Genomic DNA, 21624 nt, shown 5'->3' on the forward strand with positions numbered 1-21624 from the left:
GTAGAGCGCGACTATGAGAGCTCATAGCCCAGTGCAGACACCGAGTGAACAAACCCTGTTGCATCTTTTCTTCCACATTTTTGTATCATTATGCACAACAATGAATGTTATGTTTTGAAACACGCATCTGGTCTCTTCCAGTGATACCAGGGCTGTGTAATAATGGGAAACTTCCCCTCATGCCAAACAAGACACAAAAAAAAAAAAAAAGGCTTTTTTGGATTTTCTGTGAAGGGAAAATGGCAGCAGGCAGAGCAATCATTTAGCATTTGAAAAGTTTTGTTTGATAGAAAAAAAAATCCTTTTGAAACAGTAGTGCCAGGGAGGAACATCTAATGGAAAAGTAACTTCCAAAACTTGAGTTTTGACAATGGTGCAATGGGATTGCAGCTGAACTTCTCCTTTTGTCCATTCTCTTCCTTCTCTAAACTAGCAGTAAAATGTAATGTATTTCATGAGGTATTTTAACAAATTTATATGGGCCAGTGGAACACATTTAGACCAGAGATTCTTTAGTCCAACTCAAAAGGATGGCAAAATACTTGAGGAATATTTGATTATTACACTTTTCAAGAGAAAAACATTTGTATTCCTGCTAGAAATACAAAGTAAGGTTCAGCTAGAAAATGCCACATGTCCAAAATCAGTGAGATATATCAGTGACAACTTCAGAGCTCAGGCTTTTAATTCAACCCCCAATTTTGATGCCAAAGACTACTCTGATGCAGAGCATCTTGGGTGTATAAACACAGAGCAGTTATAGTTGCTCTGCAGTTCCCACTACCCCTAAATACTGACATTTTGGGGTTTTGTAGGGCAAGAAGGTTTTTCCATTCTAGATTGCCAAAGAGCTGTTTCTGCAAAAGCCACACAATTCAACTTGAAATAAGCTCTTTCCTGCCTTTCTTATACCTAACTCATCACACCCAGATTTTAATATTTGTGTTCTTGTTTCAAACCTACTCTTCTAATTTATTGTACAAGCAATGTCTTGATTTTCATTCTGTTGAAGAAATTTCTTGGAAAAATCCTGGTTTTAGTGCCAGGTATTATTAGTGGGATAGTTGGAACTGCTGATAGAAGGCTATAAACTTTCGTTTTAGGAAAATACTGATTAGTGCTTACATTTAAGTGTAAGAATAATCTCCCATTTATTCAGTGAAGTATTTATGGCTGTGCTTTACTTTAAGCACACATTTAAATTCAGTTAACTTCATTTTAATAATGGACTTAAGTGCTTTGCTCTCTCAGGATAATAAGACCATTGGCATTTCATTTAGCTGGCTGAGCTTGTTTTTAAGTAAATTTTGTACTCTCAAGCACAAACTGACAAACATGCAAATAAGAGTTACCTTTTTGCCTAAAGAAAGAAAATGATAAACCAAGTAGTTTTCCAGTCCATGAGGGGAAACACCTAGGCATGGAATAGATTTTCGTTTCCCTGATACTATCATATTAATTGTCTGGAAGTGAAACACTGCCTTGCAAGGAGGCTTTGTGCCATCTTTGATCTCCTTCTGTACTTGAGCAAGGAGGGACATAAGTGTTGTTTTCCATTGAAATGAAGAATGTTTGTTTGCTTGTTTTCTAGACAAAAGCAAATGTCTTTGAGACATTGTGGGCCATAGCTCCACTGGATATAAATTGGCACGTCTCTTTCATTCCAGGGGAATTACACTAATTTTACACCTCAGAGTACATCTCCGAGACTTTCCACGTCATGTATAAACTTGAATAGAGAGATTCTGTATCATGAGGTGAGATCATAATATGCAAGTGTTTCACAGACATAAAACTATGAGGTCTGGGAATGCTTGATGGTAGCCAGTAAATACAGTATGGTCCAGTCATTAAGTTGGACCAATTGTTTATAAGCAGAATAAACCAGTTGGTAGGCAGAGCCAAAAAGCAGTTTTCTTTACCATGGCACTCCTAATTAACAGCTTTTCCCCACTGAAGCAATAAAATGAAAAATTATGGTTTTATTAAGTCTTACGTGGCTCAAAAATAAGCCCTTTCAAATGTCATTAACACTTGATCTGTTCACCAGAGAAGTAACCATTTTAAAAAGAAGTAAAAGAATAATTGAAAAATTTGAGCATAAACCAGCTTACATCACTGGCAAGGTTATTTCTGATGCAAATTGCGAACTGGCCTAAAACAATGCCAATTTTACCACCATTCAATGTTAAAGGAAATAAATTGTGTTATGTTGTCATAGTTACTTCAATTAATGTGAAATAAAAGACTTTCAGTGTTTTCTAACACTGTTAGTATTTATGGAACCAGACCAAAAGCAAGCCCAACAAAATTGGAATTTCTGGATTTCTAACAGTTATGTCTGTGAATAATATTAGCAAAGGCTCGGTGTGAAAAGATATGTTGAGCACATGTGGCACACTTCCATTTCTATATTGTGGACATTACTGCGATTATTTTCACATCCAGGAAAAAGTATTCCTAGCTGAAGAACAACAATACTGAACAGCTGTTGGGAGAACGTCAGACAGGAAACTTGGTACCTTCAAAACCAAGGGTTTTCAGTGATTCACAGCCAGCTTAAAGCAGCTCACCTCTGCAAGAGCTGGCAGTGGATGTGGGTACAACCAGCACCTGAGCTGCCACACACATTTGAGCGTATCCATCATGCACCCCAGGGAGATGGCCTGGAGGAGGCAAAGTCCACTCTCCTTCCACCTCTCAGGGCTAGAAGGAGAGTGGACTTTGCCTCCTCCAGGACAGAATTGCTGCAGGAAGTTCATATGAGTGAGAGTGAAATGAGACCTTGAGAAGTTTGCATGAGCACTTAAGGGATTTCTCTCAAATTACAACATATTGGTGCTGCTGGTGGCTCAAAAATTTACAGACAGCATAATGCTAAGTAGGATGGCTTCCCCATGTCCTACCCTTGACTGACAAACACCTTTTTCTAACTTGAAAAAATACTGGGTTTGGTTTGAAGAGGTCCCTCTGGCTGACTGCTCCCCATTGCCTGCCTTTTGCCCTTTCCACTTACTTTCACAGGCTTTGCATAATGCCGCGTATAAGCCCTAAAGATATTGTTTAGTCCTTTTTTCTAAAAGGTAAAACAAGTCTGAGGACAGAATGATTTCAGGCTGTTCAAATTCCCAACATGGAAAACCCTGTGGTTAGTCAAAAATAATGCTGTTATTTCCACCAGTTTTACAACACTGTAGCCGTCACTTCCCTTTGGGTGGTTTTGAAGCTACATCAATGCAAAGGGAGAACAAAGTTAAACCAACCCATCTTCTGAGTACAGAAGGGCTTTGGAACCTCCATAAAAGTTCACTTCCTTGTTGTAAACGATAATAATTCAGGACAATTCTTCATAGGTTCTTTGCATTTAAACATCAAATGACATGCAAGGCTTCAGAAGCACTCACAATCTGGGCTGCGAATCAGAGGAAAAGAAAGCAGTAAAAGTTAATAACTTCTTGGGATCAAATAAACATTTACAGCTGGTTCACCATTAATATGTACCTGAGCAACCACTCTGAGTTCATAAAGTTCGGTGAATTCAATAAATTTAAATGAATTATTGTATATTACAGGGCAAGTCATATGTGCTTTTTAAGCAGGAAAAAGCTTCGCTGTTTCTTTCTGAATAGGGCCTGATTATCAACAGCAAAACTTAGATCTATGTTAATGCACTATTTAGTGCCCCGCTTTTGCACACTGCCATGCTGCATCTGTGCCCATTTCATGTTCTCAGCTAAGTTAAAAGCCAAAAAGAGTAGATTGAAATGGTGCATTGCAAGTATCTCACACATAGTCTTGCTCATAAGCTGAATGGCTTTTTTTTGTAACCAAAAAAATGGCCTCCTTTCCCAACTGAAGGCCTTTTCTAAATCTGAATCTGGCTTTTAAAATTCTTTATGGTAGGGGAGAGAAAACCCCCATAATCTACATTGATGATGTGCTAACAGATTGTCCTCCTTGCACAGGGCACAGAGCGCTGCCCTGGCCAGTGCGTGGTTGTGCGGGAATCATCCATTTTTATCACTTTCAGTTATTGTTTCGTTCCCTTGCCACAAATATTTCCCACAGTGCCACTGTTTTCCCTTGGCCTCCTTACTCATCCAAGCTAATAGTTAGGGGCACACTGGGCATTTTGTTATGCTTTTTTTTTCTGTGTTCTGGTAAGCATGAAAACACTCAGTAGGGATTCCATTATGTTTTAGCACTTGTGTTGAAGGGTGAAATAACTTCACAGCCTGTCAGAGGAGTGATGCATTATGAATAGTTCCTTCTTTTATTCTACATATTTTTATTTAAACATTCCTAACCATGTTTTATAACAGCCTGCTTTCACTGTACTAGACTGTCTGGAGGAGGAGGAGGATCTGTTTTAACTTTCAAATGACCATGAAAGATTGGAGAGAAGCAATAAACAACGAGATCTCTGTGTTAAGTTACCAAATTTTTTGCAGGCATCTGAGGCTGGAGACCCAAACATTAGGAAAGAATTCTTACCTTTGCTCAAGGTTTTGCTACCCTTGTTTTCAAAAAATTCCATTGTTTTCACGTGGGTATTGATTTCTTGTCAAACTGTGACAATTTTTTCTCTTTTGTAATTTCTTTGAAGGCTGAATGTGTCAGAATTTACATGGAGAGCGCAGTGGACAAACCAATGACAAAACCCCATTTTTTTTACTGATAACCTTCAAAGTTGTGTCACAAAATTCTGTTTCGAACACAAGAAAGTGTCAGCTTTTCCATTTTTACTCTGTTGCAAGAATTCATCTCATTACCACATTCAGCTAAATAACTGCACCAAGCCTTTTATTAATGGACATCTCTGATGATGAACCCAAACCTCCTTTTACAATATGAAGTGTGTGAAGGCCATTTAGCCTTAGCAGGTGGCCCTGCCTGGAAGGGACTGTGACACAGTCAAGAATGGACCATCTGGGAGAAGAGGAAAGGGCATTTTCCTCCCCTCAAGGCTTTTCACAGTGCAGTTCAAGCCTGAAGTTACTGAGTATTCCTGACTCTTCCTCACCTCTTTAAATCAAGTACGTCAAGAATGGAAGGGTTTTGTCTATGCACAAGTTGAAGTCAAGTCACAAAAAGTTTGCAAAGTCTTCTCTGTCTGATAGTGTCCTTCTGGTTTACCCAGCTCCCTTTCGGGTTTGCTTTTGGAAATTCTCAGGGGTTGGTCAAAGCCACCAACTCTGATGGTACATCAAACCAGGACGACACATGAACAGCACTAAAGCCTTCATTATCTTGCCTTGTGCACTGACCTTTGCTTGCTGTTAACATTTCTTAATCAAGCCACAACATTATACGTTCCTCCAGATGTTCACCTTTAAAAACAATCTAGATATAAGTTCTTGAATGCTAAGTTGAAAACCTGAGAGGAATTTTTTCACAGTACTTGAGTCTGGAACATCTGTTGTCACTTTGCTCTAAACCCCACTCATGGTGAGCATGACACGTGCTGCCCAGAGGCAGGCTGAGACTTAGGTCATGACTCAGAGTGCTGTTAATCTTCCTTCCTTGGGGTTTCCTTCCTCCCTGTGTCCAGGAAGTGGGTCCTACACCAGCTGTCTGCCTGGAACAAAGTGTGGCCCCGTGGCGGCATCTTGAGCTAACGTCTGGCAAAGGAAAGGAGTTCACTGCACACACAGCCCCATCAGTTCCTGTGACATCCAGGGGAGGGACAGAGCTGCCTTGCTGAGACTGCTCACTATGATGCTACTCCCGGCAGTAGTATCAGGAGCATCAAGAGCATGGAGCTTGGCCAGGGATGTGCTTAGAAAATCCAGACCTGGCCAGGTTTGAGCACTCTGTGCGAGTTTCTTCATTTCACTCAGCATCCACAGCCCAGGATGCCGGTAGCCAGCAGCTGTGAAAAGCAGGGCCATACAGAGACTGCAGACTGTGCTGGCTGTACCTTGCCCAAAGTCACAGGGACATTGTGACGGACCTCCAGAAATCGGTGGTCTCATATCCACCGCCACACTGAAACCAGAGCTCTGCTTCCTAGCTGATGCACTGCAGTCTGGCCTTGGTAGTGGACACCAAGGTACTTAAATGCAGTGACAAGCTTCCCATCTCATCTTCTGCTCCTGAAGTAAAAAACTGGGCAGGGGGGACACAGTAGTTTTTAAATCAGTCCCTTACTCTTTGGAAAAGATGGCAGTGAACTGGATTTAGGCATCCTGCACAGTAACAGGAGACTGAGAACCCTCTTCCTAAATCTCTGTAGTTCTGTGCTGATTTACAAGTCCTAAAGACAAAGTTCATTAACAATATACCCCTTACAACCTGAACTGGGAAAATTCTTTTTCACCCTTGGCTAGGAATACAACCTAAGAATGGTAACACAGTATTATCCTATTGATGCAGCAGAAGGTTCAGGACTGATCAAAATAGATGGCTGTGTGGATTCAGTGGCATAGATGTGCAAACTAAAGGGTAGCACCAAAATAATACCAGAAAGCTTTAGAAAAGCAGTAAAACATTTTGGATCAAGCTGCATTGTCCTTGATTTACTGTAATGGGAAGAGCTGAAAGCAAGCTTTAGTCTCAAAACTAGAAGGAAGCAATAACAAGGTCCCTAAAATATAATGGCAAATTTTAGGAGAGGAGAAATTTTTGGGAAGTTCTTCACCATGTAAATAGGCTGCTCTTTTAAAGAATTCCACATAGTGGCTGGGGTTTGCAATAGCTATTCAGTAAATTTAGCAGTATGAAGGTAAGAGTAACTTGGGGATTTTTTCAGTTCCACAATTTGATAACAAATCCCTTTTCTTTTTTTCAGTTTTCTGAGAATTTTGAGAGAAACCCTTTTTCCATTTTTTCAAAATAAAGTCAGCTTTTCTTTTCTGATCCATTTGTTATGGATATAACTGTGAACCACAGGATAAAATTGCTGGCTGCATGCAGTGTGTACTTAAAGGACACAGACCAGACTTTGGGCTCCCTCCTGCCTCACAGACATCAGTTGGAAGAAAATTAATAACAACCCAGAGCTGATTTGCATTTGCAAGCTCAATAAAAGAGAGGGAATGCAGGAAAAGTAATCACACGGGAATGTACAGAACATTAAAACCAGCAGCAAAAGGTAGTGTATAGTCAAAACACAGGTGCTTCATCACCGTATTTTCACTCAAGTACCCCTATCCTCAAATAACCTGCACAAAATTCCCTGGAAGAGGTGGTGGGAGGACTCTGGAGGATGAAGGAAACAGTATGAGGAGACCATGGAGCTGGTACCAAAGGATTACAGGGTGCAAGAACTTTTTGGGTTAAACTTCTTCACATCAATACAAAACTGCCCAGTCACAGGCTGGGCTCTCTGCTGGGTGACCTGCTTTTATCTTCCCAGAAGAACAGATAGGACCTAAAAAAAAAATGGACCCTTTAGATTTTCTTGGTTGTGAATTTTACAGTTAATAAGTCAAAAACATCAGGTTGAGAAGCAGACTCTAGCTGAAGAAGGGGAGAGGAGAGGGCAGGGCTGGACACACAGAGCTCAGCAGTGCCAGCTGCTGTAGCAAGTGGCGTTCTTCATGCTGAGTGTGCTGAAACTAAATCACAATGAAGCAGATGCTGTAAGTCTAGAAGTGTCTGCATCGTGTTACTCTGGTCACACACTCCTCTCGTTAGGGGAAAAGGTGCTTGGAAGCCAGAGCCATTGAAGAGATGTCTTGTACACACTTTTACCATCTCTGGTCGGAAGAAGGAAGGAGAGGAACCATGTACACCCACAATTATGAACCAGGGGCTTGATCCAGAGTCTAGTGAAGTCCACTGAAAAGTTTCCATTGACGTCAGCAAGTGCTGGATGAGCCCCTAGAGCTTCACTGCATGCTCACAGCATCATGACTGATGTCAGCTGGAGCTTCACTGGGTGAATTTCAGGACTGGCTCAGATGCCCAGTTTCCTCTCCTCTCATGATGGGTAAAAGGGCAGCCTGCAAGGACATGGCTGCAGGTTTTTAGGCTGGTTCTGAACAAGGACCAAGCTTCTGCATATTGTGCAGCCTTGGGCTGCGCTAAATTAATGCCATCTGCTCCTGGCCTTCCTCCCCTGGCCTCCTCCTACCTCCTCCCTCAGGGGGCTTCTGACAGTAGAGAATAGCTGGAGTACAGTCACAAGCATCACGCCTCTTCCTGTCCCTAACACACCCTTTACACCCTTTGTTTCTCTCTAAGTGTCATGGGTGGAGTAGGATCCCAGTACGCTGGCTCCAAACCAGCTGGCAGCATCTGGCCAGGCTCAGCCCCATTTCTCCCAGACTTGGAGGACCTGAAGCAGGCAGAGCCTTGGCTCTACAATCCCCAGGGGTCAATGAGGGCATTTTTTCACCCAGGAGTGGAGTTATTTTCAGTGACGTCACTCCCAGCTGAAAGCTTATGAACTTTCCAAATTCAGAGGAGAATTGCCGGTACCGTGTGAAATCTTTTCTCACCCGAGGTTGGAACCTTTGCCAAGAGCCCTCTAGACCACTAGTCTGAAAGTTCAAAAGGTAGGAGCCATTTGTCACTATCAGTGTTTGTGAAACCCAATTGAAAGGAAAGATCCTAATTACATTTGGCATTTCTAATAGTCAGTCTCCCGCTAAACAAATGACATCATTTGTGGCATTGGCAGTAAAAGAGCCCACTGTAAGGGACGGTAAACAACAGTCCATCCAGCCTCATTCTACTCTAACAAAGGAAAGGGAAAAGGGGGAATCTCGCTAAATGACCATGATGTCCGCTTTTTTTTCAAGGATTAGACATGTCCTGATACCTCTGCAAAATGGTTTTGAAACAGTGGATGAAGCACACTCAGAAACTGGGACTTTTGGCAGCCCTGAGGAAATCCATGCACTCTGCAATGTGCAGCAGCTCAGGCTGGGGGCTTTCTGGAGCTGAATTTTGTGGGTCTTAAAGATCTGTGAGGTTGGTTTGAACCTTCCCCTGATGATGGAATGCTGATATTTCTATGGGATGCGTTTTCCTAAACAGTGCTTATATTCACAGTTCCTCTTGGAAAAATGCATGCTCCTTCCTCTTCACCTGCAGGGGCCTCAGCTCACCCCTCTGTTGAAGGGGGAAGGGATGGTTCTATGTAAGCCTAGAAGGAGCTCACTCTAGAGAGGAGCAAACCAGCTCTTTTCTGGCCTTACCAAGGAAATACCACGAGGCAGGAGCTGTGCACCAAATCATAATTAAGGGAACAGAGAAAAAAAATATATGTATAATATCTAAGACTGCTGAATTTCAGTCTCAGGTTGTGTATTTTCTAGTTTTTCTATGCAGCAGCCTGTCCCAGGGCTGTGCTGGGAATCAGGACAACGCCAGCTCAGAGTGACCCTTGCTGCCAACACAGGAGGATTCTTCAGAGCTCTTCTTTCCTTGTAATGATCCTGCCTGGCTCTGCTTAGTTTGTGATATTTGAGGGCTTTGCAGCATGAGGTGGTATGAACACAGGCCATTAATTGTAACAGGATGCGGGTAGGGCCGGTTTGATATCTGCATGCCCGTAACTGTAACCTGCATCCAGCTATTTTCAGCCCTTCATGCAAATAAAAGCAACATTTGCATTCAGATTGCCCTTAGTGCATAGATGTGATGGATGATAAATTAGAAGTACAGTGCAAGGACAATATGTATCTGTTCCATGGCAAAGAGAGACTTTTCTTTTTCCTTGCTGGGTTCTGTATATGGATGCCTTTTGCCAGATTTCTTTTTAGGCAATTGCACTCATCACTGAAAAACAACTGTTCATTTGGGCTGGGAGCTGGAGTATTATCTTAATACTTTCCCACTACTCAATTTTTGAAATCCTGTTCCTAGCTGTGCTTCAGATAGCTTCCTTATCCTAAGGAAATGGCCTCACTTTGGTCTTTTTTTATTTGCAAAAGTATGGGATACATTCTTGATCCAAGCCTATGGGAAAATCCCCTCGCTTATGAAAGGGGATGCATTCATAATGTTCCTTTCTCTTATTAATTTAGTTACAAGGCGCTCTCTGAATCCTGTGCAGTATCACCATGCAAACCCTTTCACGCTAGTTAGGCTTCATTCATAGGAGCACTCGCCTTGCCGAGTGTGAAAGAGGCCATTTATGCTTAATAATGATAATAACCAGCAGTTGGAGACTGGGAAAAGAAAAGAAAATAAAACCCTGCAGAACTTTACAGGAAAGGACATTTAGTGTTGCCAGGAGGGTGAGGAGGTCAGACATCTGGTGGTTAGTCTTGCCCTGGATTACAGGCAGGAATGCTTGGCCACAGAGGTGGGGCTGGGCCGGCCACTGTGGCAAAGGCGCTCGTGGCCGATGGGATGTTGGGGCACCCCAGAGTGCCCCACATTTGCACCAGACCTCTTTTGTTTGGAGATGCAGAGCACATAGTGAGCTCATTCTGCATAGCCAAACTCCCAGGGAATTAACAGCAAGGAGAAGTCAATGCCCTGGAAAAATTTAGGAGATTAGGTTGGGGTAAAGACTCCCAAGGAAATATTTAGAAAATCCCCCAGAAATCAAGTCATATTCATCCTTGTTAGCCATGAAAATGCCCAACATACAGGATCACAGAGACCTGTGTGTTCTCACTGGGTGGTCCCAAGCTTTCTGGGCCCAGAAGCCAGTGACAAACCATCCTCCCTCTTGTAGGTCCTTCCATAAGGAGCCCCAGGCATTGCTGCTTCATTCTACTCCTGCAAGGAAGAAACATTGCCAGAGTGCTGCACCTGAGAGTATCAGACCCCTGCAGAGTGCTCCTGAGGGAGCAGTATGATGGAGAGCCCCTAGGGTCAGCTCTCATTTGGCCAAGGTCCCTGAAAGATGGAGAGTAAAGCCTAGAATAATGCTGAGCCCACAAGTTGTATATTAGTGTCAAAGTGTACAGTCTTAACGATGTTTTTCCTTTGGTGCTGCAATTCCAACACCCCCAGCATTTTATTGTAAGTTTTCTCAGACATTCACTGTGTTCAGTTTATGTTCATCTCCATCTATTTTTAACAAAAAATAAACTCAAATGTACATTGGAGCACTACAGTATTTCTCTGGAGTATCATGAGACTGCTTGATCACATCTTTTCCTGGCACTTAGTCCATCAGTTTATGAATTATTTTGTTACACTGAGTACATAGTTGATAGTTTAACGGCTGGGAGTGATTGTTCTCAAAATATGGAAGGAGTTGTCATGAAAATACATAGCTAGGGTTGCTAAGGCATGGTTAAATTAAGGCATGCATTGAATTCTCAGTTGTTTTAGCTGTTCTTTCCCTGCCATGTTTGGAGAACATCCTATCTGGCGCAATCCTCCAGGACATCTTACTGGATTCCCCATTAGGCAGTGACTAACCCAACGCTTTGAGTCACCAATTTGCCATCCCTGGGCTCTGGCCAGGCCCGTGCAGCAATGGAGGGGCAGTGATTGGCCTCCAGCACTGCCTGTTTTGCAATACCAGGAATTCCTTCCAGTCCCTTTGAACTAAATTCTGACCAGACTTGCACTTCAACAGAGCACTTGGCTCCATGACACACAGGAAGGTTTTCAGAAGCACAGAGAAGTTCAGACAACAGTAAGAGCTGGTTTTCTACTATTTGTTTTTTAAGGGTTTTAAAAGCACTGATAGCAACAGATGGGGTCCAAGGAGACTTTCAGAAACACGTATTGAAAATGTCACCCTGGGTTTGCCTCCCACAGGCCCATGCAGCAATTTGTTCAGAGAAGGGCACCACAGCAATTCCAATTAGAAACTCTGATAAAGAAGATTTTCATTGGGTATCTCCGTACTTCTGACACACCACAGCATCTCTGACTTCTCTTGAGAGAGCTCAGTTGACACCAGTTACATCTCTGGTCATCTGTGACCTGTCACTGGGGGTATTTTTCATGCAGCCTTACTGACAGAGATCACGTGCGTGGGTGGGATGTGGGAAGCATAATTACCTTAAAGGGGGCTCCCCATAACCAGCCCACTTCAATATTCTCGGTAGATTTAGTCTGTGCCTCCCCATCTATGCACAGTGAAAAAGAATATGTACCAAATCCTTATTTCTGAGCAAATATCTACGGGAAAAGAGCATTATTGGCAATTCCATGCAAGGTCTCAAATGCATGAGGGTATTTGAAACATGAGTAAAGGTAAACCTTCAGACTGAAATTCAAGGAGAAAATAAACCAAACCAAAAACAAACAAACAAACAAACAAAAACCCCACACCACAACCCAGAAGAAAATAAAAGGCCAGTCTATGAACATGTGGAAATACAATTTTCAGACTTGCTAAGTTAAACAGGAGCCCTACGTTTATCTCAGAACATCCTATTGCTCTGGACAAAGGAAATCCACAGCAATAAAAGCTAGCAAAGAAAATAGTTTATCATCAAATCCAGTGACATAGATTAATAACTACTTGTTGCAGCTGCAGTCAACACCTTTCTTGTAAATCCAGCAAATTCACTGCTCTGTACGTGATCTGCAGCCTGCAGTGAAGATGACCCCAAGTACATCCCAAGCACATGGGAAAAGGATCAAAACAAAAAGCACATGATGATTCTTAACAGAAATGACATTATCCATGGAAGGGACAAACACACATGGTCTTCAGATTCATGTAAAACAATACCAGGGCTGCAGCAGGGCTGTGACTGGGAAAAGCAGATGCTGCCCAAAGCAGGACCTGCTCGCGAAGTTTAATGTGCACAACACACATCAGGAAATCAGAGCCCTTTCATGTGAGTCAGAAGTGCTCATGAAAAGTGCTTTTCCAGCAAGCATCAATGAACCAAATGACAGAGTCGAGAGGCAGAATTCAGCCCAGGATCCCTAAGTTCACTCGATCTGAGTTTGCCTGTGTGTTCAGCTTCTTGTGGAGAAAGGAGCCAGCTACAGAACAAGGCCTGGCTTAAGGTCAGGAGCTACTGAAAAACGTAGGAACAATTCTGCAGCATTTCCTCTTAGAGATGCTGTTATCCACAGGAAGGAGCAGAACATTTCGGCTGGTGCTGGTTCATGTAAAATTAAAAACTCACGCAAAGCACAAGGGTCCGTGAGACACATGGGAAGGGGGGAAATCCCCCCCAAGCCATATGTTTTTGACTCCTCCAAAGACAAATTCAGTTTAACCCTCAAATCTAGAGCTGTTTATGCAAATGTAAGAAAACCATCTCTAGCTTTTAATATGTGCCAAATCCATTGTTTTGGCTAGAGAATCAGATTAGCTTTGGGCCAGTGTAACAGACTAAGTGATTTATTAAAGTCACCTTCACAGTGCCTGCCAAAATTTTATAAACCAAATACAAGATGCAAAGAGTTTTAGAAGCATCCAAAGGCAATGTTGGCCTCCTCGTACAGTACAAAGCTGTGCAGACCACATGGAAGTTACCAGCAGTGTTTCTGACAACTAAAACATCTTAATTCTTTTAGCATTAAAGGCAGTTTGCAAAAACATCTTAATTCTTCCGCATTCAGAGTAACAGACGTGGAAAATTTAAGGCATGTTTACAACTGAGTTAGAGCTAAGACATGTCTCAAACATGAAAAAAATGACAAATGAATCTCACTAGATAGAATAGACAAATATTGGTGGTGTTCATGTTCGTGGTGTTCATGAGTATCTCCAGAGGAATTATCTCCATGAATGGTCCCAGTGGAAGGCATGGAGCTTCCTCTGTGTGTGCAGTTGGGAATGGATTGTTTTCTGTGCACATAGCTTGAAAACAGAAATTGTTTTCTCCCCCACACAGATGGGGGAGAAAGAAACCTCCACACTCAGCCACAGCTGCCTGCAGGAATAGCAAAGGTCAGGTCACCACATTTCAGGGCCTCCATTCTTCTCCCACACCAAGGTATTTGCAGTGAAATCTTGGAGCTCTAAGAAGGCAGCGAAGACTAAAGCTTTTCTTCATCTGTCATTAGCAGGCACAAAGAGGTGATACTCAGAGTCCCAGCAAGGAGGTGCAGGCATCTGCATCCTCGGTCCTCACCACTGCAGCACTCCAGCCTCCAGGGATCTCCTGTGGGACCTTGCAGAGCCTTGTGTGCCTTATGAGCGGGGTCAGGTGAACGGCAAAGCTCAGGCCAGAAGTGACCTGGGAAACAGCTGGGTCCTGTGCAGGGAGGTGGCCACAGCACCGGTGTTGCTGTTGGCTGCCTGCCCTGCCTGGGGCATCCGAAGGGCATGCAGGGAGTGCAGGGGCTGCAGCTGCCCAAGGTTTGGGATGTGAACAAGCCTGTCAGGGCAAAGGAAAAGCAGCTTGTGCCCTAAAGCTGTTCTTCCCCTTCCTTTCTATACAAAAAGCCAACTTACTCCAAGGCCCAAAAGATTATTAAGAGCACAGGGGTGACACTTCTCTAAAAGGATTTTTGAAAGAATCCTGTATTTTTTCAGAGTGTTATCTTAGGGAGTGTTATCCCATGAGCATCACGTGAGGCTAAAACTCGCCTCTGCACCGGGGCAACAGCCCTCACTCGCAGTGAACCCGGCACTGGCACACGAGCTGCCAACCAGGGAAACATGCAAAGCAGCCACTTGAAAAACAAAATTCCCCACTTTCTCGTGCATGTGGAATGAGCATGATTTATCTGGGAAGGAATTTGCCCTCAGTGTTGATCTCCTTAAAAGAGACTGTAACAAAAATAGCTACAGGCTGCTCGAAAATTAACCAGTTGTCGTGTGCAGTGGCCTTCCCATTATTTCCCCTCATGCTAAACCCAAACTCTCATCCCAGTATCCATGTCAGTATGCCCTTAGCCCCTCTCCCCAGCAGACAGGGCAGAGATGGGTGTCCCTGCAGGGTGATTGCTAATTCCACAGAGGAGCTGGAGCACCACTGTCACTGGCAGCTGGAGCAGAAGAGCTGTTCCCAGCCTGCCTGGCAGAGGGCTTCCCAACAGTGGGAGAGTTATTTGGGAGGCAGGGAAGAAGCCAACTGACACAAATTGCTTACCCAGACAAACAATCAGGATTGCAAGTATCAGGAAGCAGGATTAGAATCACAATTTGTTGGCACAGACATTATTGGCTTAATATTGTTTGTGAAACCTAAAATGAATTGATTAGGGGGAAGGAGGGGAATCAACCACCCACCAAAAAAACCTCGCAAACAAACAGTCTGTCCTTTGTAGGTTCGTATACAAACTCTCCCACACAGCCTGGGACCAAGTTTTGGATCAAGGCCTCAGCTTGGCTTTCATTTACTGGCCAAAAACAACGGAGTGGATTTACGGGGGGGCAGGGCTGGGCGAAGCGAGGGAGGTTGCCGTCTCCTTGTGTTGGCTGGGCTGGTTCATGTTTCCCTGTCTGCATCCCAGCTGTAGCAGCCTTTGCAAGGAGGAGGGAGAGGAATCCAACTCACTTTAAAAAGGTCCTCACTCCTGATGAGTGCCCAGACCTGGGTAGGGTTTAACCCCTAACCCCTACAACTGTTTGTAACCAAGAAGTGATACCAAATCTGAAATGCCTGCGGTGATGGGGCACACCTTGGGCAGGAGAGCTGCTGAAGGCAGTGAGTGCCTGGGGAAGCTCCAGACAATTAGGTGCTGTCCCACACTGAGGCATCATCAGGATGTTTGTTCCAGCATCATGAGGATGATGTGGTACCACATGATGCAGCAGCGGGTTTACCAAGTCTTTTAACTCAGGTCAATATTCACAAAAATAGTCTTTTGTTTAGAAAAAAACAAGAGGTTTTAATGACCCTTTAAAGACATCACTACAAGGACTGCCAGATTAACTTGCCAAAACAGCATTATTGAGCTCCTGGAAATTCATGGCAAGGAAACATGGCTTTAATGTACCTCATTTAACTCCTCTTATTCAGAGGAGTCAGCAGGTGTATTTCTGTGAAGCACTTGAGATGCTAATGGAGACAGCATGCAGTCAACAGCCTGTGCCTTGCTAGAACTGGAGTAACACAGTTGGAAAGAAAAATACTCTTTTTCTCTTCTCCCCAGAGGTCTCCAGAGGCAAAGGGATTTTTTCAGTCTCTCAAGATCCAGCATTTTTATTCCTCTCCACTGCTTCAGCCAGCATTTATCCCCACCTCGCTGTGCACTTCACACAGGTCAGATACCCCATTCCAGCAAACTTCCCTTGATGGACCAATGCCTAAATATAGAGGCACTTATTTATGTGCTACTCTTGCAGTGTCAAAGTAAATACTAAGTGATTTTCTGGAACACAGCTTGAATATCTTCCCTAAACAGCTGATTATTGCTTTTGGAGGAAAGCGGCACAGCCTGGCTCAGTTGAACCAATGTCCACAGGAACAAAATCAGGGCAAAGTCACAGGTGAGACAGGACAGATCTGTGTTTGCGGCACGGAGCAGGAGGCTTGGCTCCATCCCAAAACATGCCAGAGGCATCCCTGAGCCCATCTAATGCAAACTCTGTTCTCATTTTGTGACCAGGCTGTGACCCTGAAAACCCTCACTGCCCTGCTCACTCACCTGGGGAACTGCTTTAACACATCACCTGAAACATCACTACACAGTGTCTGTACTCGCCCCGTGCTGTTCCAGTTCCCATGACCCAGCACGGCCTCTCCCATTTTCCTTCCTGCAGATCCAGCTCTCCATGAGGTGCAGTCACTGCCAGCCCCACACTCACGCAGCACTCAGTGCTCCAGGCTGAATTCCTATTTTTTTGCAAGAAGAAACTGAAAGCTGCCTCTTGCACTTCCCAAGAGAGTGACTACCGAGAGTGACTTGTGAATCCACTGTTTTGCCCCACAGATAAAGGCTCTCAGTTGAACATTCGCCAATCTGAAAGCAGGACGCTATAGCACTGCTTATCCTGGCCTCAGGCAGAGTGGAAGTGGAACAGTTCTGGTCTTTGCTTCCAAAACTGCTCCATCTGATGGTGAATTGATGTAAAACATAGCCATAACCCTAGAGATGCCCTTTGCTCTAATCTTCCACCCCAAACACCAGCTCCTTTGGCAGCCTCGCAGCAGGGTGCCAATGCTCACACCCAGCAATTCAAACACCTCAGCACAGAGGCTCAAGTGCTTAGGAGGGGGATGTTATGAAACTACCAAGCACAGATACCTGTGGAAGGGACCCTCCAGATCACCAGCTCCAGTCGAACATCCCCAGGGCAGCAGCCTGGCACCTGTGTGAGAATTTAAAGTGAGGTGATGTCTACCCCCTCCTCCCCAAGCCTGGCAGCGCTCCCAGATGCAGCCTGGCCCCATCAGAGCTGCTGTGTGTGAGTGTGCAGGGAGCAGTGCCACCCCCAGATTTTGCCAAAGGGCATCCTCTACTCCTGGGAACATAACAGCAAGGGAAGAATGACAGGAGAGGAAGAGACAGATCTTTGTTTCTTGACTTTGTGCTCCCTAGGGAGAGCAATGCTGGGGACCTCTCCCAGCTGGCCAGTGCTCACTCTCCCACTTGCTGCTGGTGCCAAGTGCGTGGCAGCAAAGATCAGGATTGCAAACAATTGCTACTGGGCTGGGTGCATCCTAACGTGAAACAGGAGACAGTTGGAGGAGATAAAAAGGGAATTATTCTGCTATTTCCCACAACGGAACTCTAGATTGTGCTAATGAGAGACGAGGATACCTTCTGTAAGTGGAGCAGTTTGAAGCAATGATGCTGTTTCCCTTGTTTCATTAGACCTTCCTGTGTGGCTCTGAAGAATACAGTCCTTCCTGATGTCCTGTATCTGCTTTGTTCCATATCCATGTTCCTTTTTCTCCACTTATTTTCCTTCCCATGCAGGTATTTGTAGAGCAGTGCAGCCAGCAGCTGATGGGCATGAACTCCCCAGCCCCTCTGCCCTCTGTTTCCCACTGTGCAATGAGTTTCTGGAAACAATGTTGGATTGCTCTGGTTTACTAAATCAGTCCTGGTTTTTACAGCACCATTTAAACTACTTCCTCAGGAAATTTCACAGGCACACTGGCAGGCATTGATTTCAAGCAGAAAATATCCTTGCAGGAAACTTAAAAAGGAAAGATGTGCTGTAATTATATCTGTTCTGGACTCACAAGACAGAGGAAGACGAGATATACACTAACACATGCACTGGAGCTATAAGGTGCAGTAATGCTGTCATTAATCCAATCAAAGCACTCCAGAGCACAATTCAGAGCACTTTTCTTGCAAACAGAGTTTTGAAGCCGAAGTGCACAGCTTTCTGTTTGGTCACAGGCGTGATCCCAGCAGCATCAATGCTAAATGGCACAGACCATCTCCTCTCGTCACTCCACAATCCAGTTAGATAGGCACAAACAATTAAATACCCATGACAACTTCTGGTTCACAAAAAGAGTGGACATGCAAGTCCAGGCTTTCAGTCAATTTCTAGAAACAATAAATGCTTTAATAGAAGAAAGAAAACTGCACAATGAAAGGGGATAAAAGCTCTGAGAAGCATAAAAGTACTTCACACTGTCACAACAACAGACATTAATTTTACACAGCTTCTCTAAAACTGCCTTTTTCTCAGCCGGTTTAGGATCTCCACATACAGTCTGCCCTTTACCTAGTTGAATTTATCCGTGGTTCCTTTTTCCCTCAATGCATACATGATTTACAAAGCATGGATGGGTTTAGGGTGATACCCATTTTCAAGTGAAATTCCCAAATGAAGAAATGAGGGCTGGGGATGACTAGATTTACAAGTTCTTTTGTTTCAATTAAACAGATTTCAGGTCTCTTCTCTGAAAGGAGAACCCTACTAATCAAAAGGGATATCCTGCTCTGCTAGTGTCCCAAAGCCAACCCCCCATGTTGGACAACAACATGGACAGTCCAGAGCCAGAGAGGGATTAACCTTGTTGGCCAAGGTCAGTGGGGATAAGACTGAAACCACAGACCACATTGAACAGGCTGCAAGTGGGCACCAGGAGCCACTGAACAATAATGTTTTCACTTGTAATGTCCTTGAACCTGCACTGGTGAAGACAGCTGCCCTGCAGAGCCAGTCCTTCTCCAAGGTAGCAAAACCAATAACTTCACCCAAGGGATGAATACAGTGAGGATTTTGCTGAGGTTTAGCCATACTGTTGAACAAAAAAAACCAAAAAAACCACTATGTAATTCTTGTATCGGAAAATTTGTCAAAGAGAAACTTGATTCTTTTTTTCTGAACCTGATTTTGAAGTGTCATTTGTATTTGTGGCATACAAATATCACATTTATTTATAACAGTGGAAAGCACTAATTATTTTACATCTCTGCTCAGAGCAGATTTACCTCTTGTAGTTTGCAGGGAGGAAAAAATCTTATTATTGGTACAAACAGGAAATTTAGGCACTTATTCGGGACTTTATAACAATGTTTATTGATCTGCTTTGTGGACAGGGCATTTCTGGAAGCGCTCCTTTCTCTCCTGGTGACTTGTTCCACTTTCCTCTTTCTTCTTCAGAGCTGAAGAAGAAATCAAGTTTTCATTTCCAGGCTCGGTTTTGCGTTGTTACAGCACAGCTATTTATACTCCCTGGAACAATAGCTGACCTTGGCCCGGCGCGAGCTCTTGCGCACCCCGTGCCTGCATTGTCCCTCAGCATTCCCACCCCGCTCCTGCGCTCCCTGCCCTCCCCAGGGCTGCCCAGCCCTTGGACGCAGGGTGGGGACATCACAGAAATCATAAACAAAGCCACAGCGCTCAAGGCTCCACCGGCAGCGTGTCCAAAGCGAGGGAGAGGTGATTTCTCCCTCCCACGGCAAACGCAGGGATGAACTTCCCTGCTGACCTCTGTCATGGGATCGTTTCTGTGCTACCAACAGCTGCTTCTTCCAGCGCAAGCAAACTTCTCCCTTCCTTTCTTCCTGGCAAACAAGCCAGGCGTCCTGGTTTTCCTCCTGGGTTGTTTTTGCACTAAGGAAACTGCAACTGTAGAGGCGCAGGGCGTACCCCGCTGCCTTCACCCTGCCGAGTGCCCATGCCCTGCTCCTGGGGCAGCCCCTGTGCTGCAAGGGAGAGGGATGCTGCCAGCCCCACCGCCCTCGGACAGAGCCGGGATCCCTCCCTGGGAGATGCCGGGACAGCCTGGCAGGGCTCTTGGGCAGATCCCCGGCGCGTTTGTGAAAGCGAAGCCGCGCTGTGCCACCCAGCCAAGGCCAGCGAGCGGCTCAGGGACCCGGGAAGGAAAGGGTGTCAGGAATCCTTCCCGGAGCAGGGCTTTCCCTCGCTTGCCGTGGGGTCAGATGGACAAACCCGCTGGCGTCCGGGCCTGCCCGTGGGGAGCCCAGGGACGCAGCGGTGGCGGTGCCGCTCCGGGCCGGCTGTGGAGCGGGGATCCCCAGCAGAGGGACCTCTTGCTCAGAGCTGGGAGCGCCGGGCTCCGGCCGGGCGGCATCCCGCCCGTGCCCAGCTCCCCGCTCCGGGTGGCAAGAGGCAGCTCGGTGTTGTCCTGCTTCTCCCTGGGTCAGCGCCTGGGTTCAGCTCCTCCAGAGGAGAGCCCAGGATTTTCTGGGGAGGGTGGGCGGCTGATGCAGGCAGCATCCCGTCTCCCGCAGCACGGGGGTCGGGGAAAAAGGGCAGTCCCGCCTTGGCTGAGCCCCCTGAGCACGAGGCCATCACAGCTCCCCTGAAATGTGACTGTTGGCTGAAGCCAAATCCCTGCAGTGATGGCGAGGAGCAGCAGCCCTCACTCTGAGCCCAGGCTCGGATGAATATCTTTGGATACAACTGCCAAGCTCCCAGGAGAGCAAAGCCCTGTTCTCATTTTCAAAGACAAGACACATGCTCCCTGTTCCAGCATCAGCTGCCGCCAGTGCAGGTGAGGAAGCAGGTGCAGGAGTGACGAGGTGCTTTTGGCCTCACAGCTTGGCAAAGCTGCTGAGGATCCACCGTGTACCCACTGCCAGAGCACGGGGACTTAAACATGTTAGCCACTTCTACCCTTCCACACCCGTTCCGACTCAAACCTTGGTGAGCAAGTGCACATGCCCATCAGACAGACCAAGATCCAATAACTTTCACTGGGAATCACATTCATTTTCTACCTTGTTTAGACCAGAATCTTGTATTTGCAGTTTAAACCCAAGGAGGGAAAGAACATTTCATTCCCCACCATAACATTTATGTAGGGATTTCATTCTGATTTTTGGATTTCTCAAGCAGAGTGGAATTGAATCAGTACATTTGCATGCAAGGGTTTAAGTAAATGGATTCCTCATCACCCATTAAAAATCTTCCCATCCACACCTTTGAGGAGAGATGGAACACCCATCAATGCCCAAAACCAAGAAGCCATGTACAATTAACCCCTCCATGGGTAGACTGGAGGCTGAATGGACCAAGGGGACATTATCAGAGTGTCTGTTTAAGGCTGAGCAATTTCCTTCTCCCTCTCCTAACAGGATGCTCAGCTGGCAGGGTGCCCAGGGGCAGCAGGAGCCTCCCATGGAAGCAGCTGTGAATCCTAGCCACTCTGGTGGGGGATTTTTTTCTCTCTAGCATGAATCTGAGTATAATTAAGCTCCCGCAGCAATTGGATTAGAGGTTAGATTGCCTGCCCAAAGCCCCAGGAGAGCCGCAGGAACAAGGAGAGGATATGGAGCTGCAGTTTGTGCCAGCACACACCTGCAGCAAACCCCAACCAGCCTCACAAACAGCACCCAGCAGGTCACGTAACAGGGAACGTGTGACCCAGGAGCACCCAGAGCAGCACTGCCTCCCCTTTCCCCTGAGCC

Source organism: Corvus cornix, chromosome 13 (assembly GCF_000738735.6).
Source record: "Corvus cornix cornix isolate S_Up_H32 chromosome 13, ASM73873v5, whole genome shotgun sequence".
Lineage (NCBI taxonomy): Eukaryota > Metazoa > Chordata > Aves > Passeriformes > Corvidae > Corvus > Corvus cornix.